Source organism: Octopus bimaculoides, chromosome 21 (assembly GCF_001194135.2).
Source record: "Octopus bimaculoides isolate UCB-OBI-ISO-001 chromosome 21, ASM119413v2, whole genome shotgun sequence".
Classification (NCBI taxonomy): Eukaryota; Metazoa; Mollusca; class Cephalopoda; order Octopoda; family Octopodidae; genus Octopus; species Octopus bimaculoides.
The window spans coordinates 2,537,340-2,538,009 of NC_069001.1; positions in this window are offsets into that span (position 1 = coordinate 2,537,340).

Here is a 670-nt window from a genome sequence, read left to right on the forward strand (position 1 = left end):
TGTGTGTGTGTATGTCTGTGCATATATATATATATATATATATATATACACACACAAACGTACAAACACACACACATACAGACATATTTAACTGTATATGTATATACACACAAATACACACACACATAGATAATATATGTGTTGCTGAATGTATGTAATATATATACATGCATGTAAATGTATAAGCTGTGACATATATATACATATATAAGTATGCATATATGTGTGTGTGTGTACATGTCCATATAAATAAGTATATATATATTGTATACACGTATATACCTACCTACATAACCACCCATCACCCGCCAAACCAACCGACCGCCCGACCAACCATACTGTAACACCATCCCCGGCAATTCCACCGCACCAAACCCACTCCCACTTCCCCACCGCACCCCCTGACACCTAACTGGTCGCCCATTACTCTCATCTCTTCAGCTAACTCTCCCCCTCTACACTTGCCCACCTCCCGTTACAGCCGTCAGCGTCATCTATCCAGTGTCCTCCTCATCATCACCACCACCACCACTGACACCTCCACCATCGTCCCCTAGTGTCTTCGTTACCCCCCTCCCACCTTCGTCGTCTTCTTTCCGTCTAACACACCCGCCGCCACCACCAACAACGCCGCCATTATCTCCCCGTATCTTCCTTCTGCTTTTTTTTT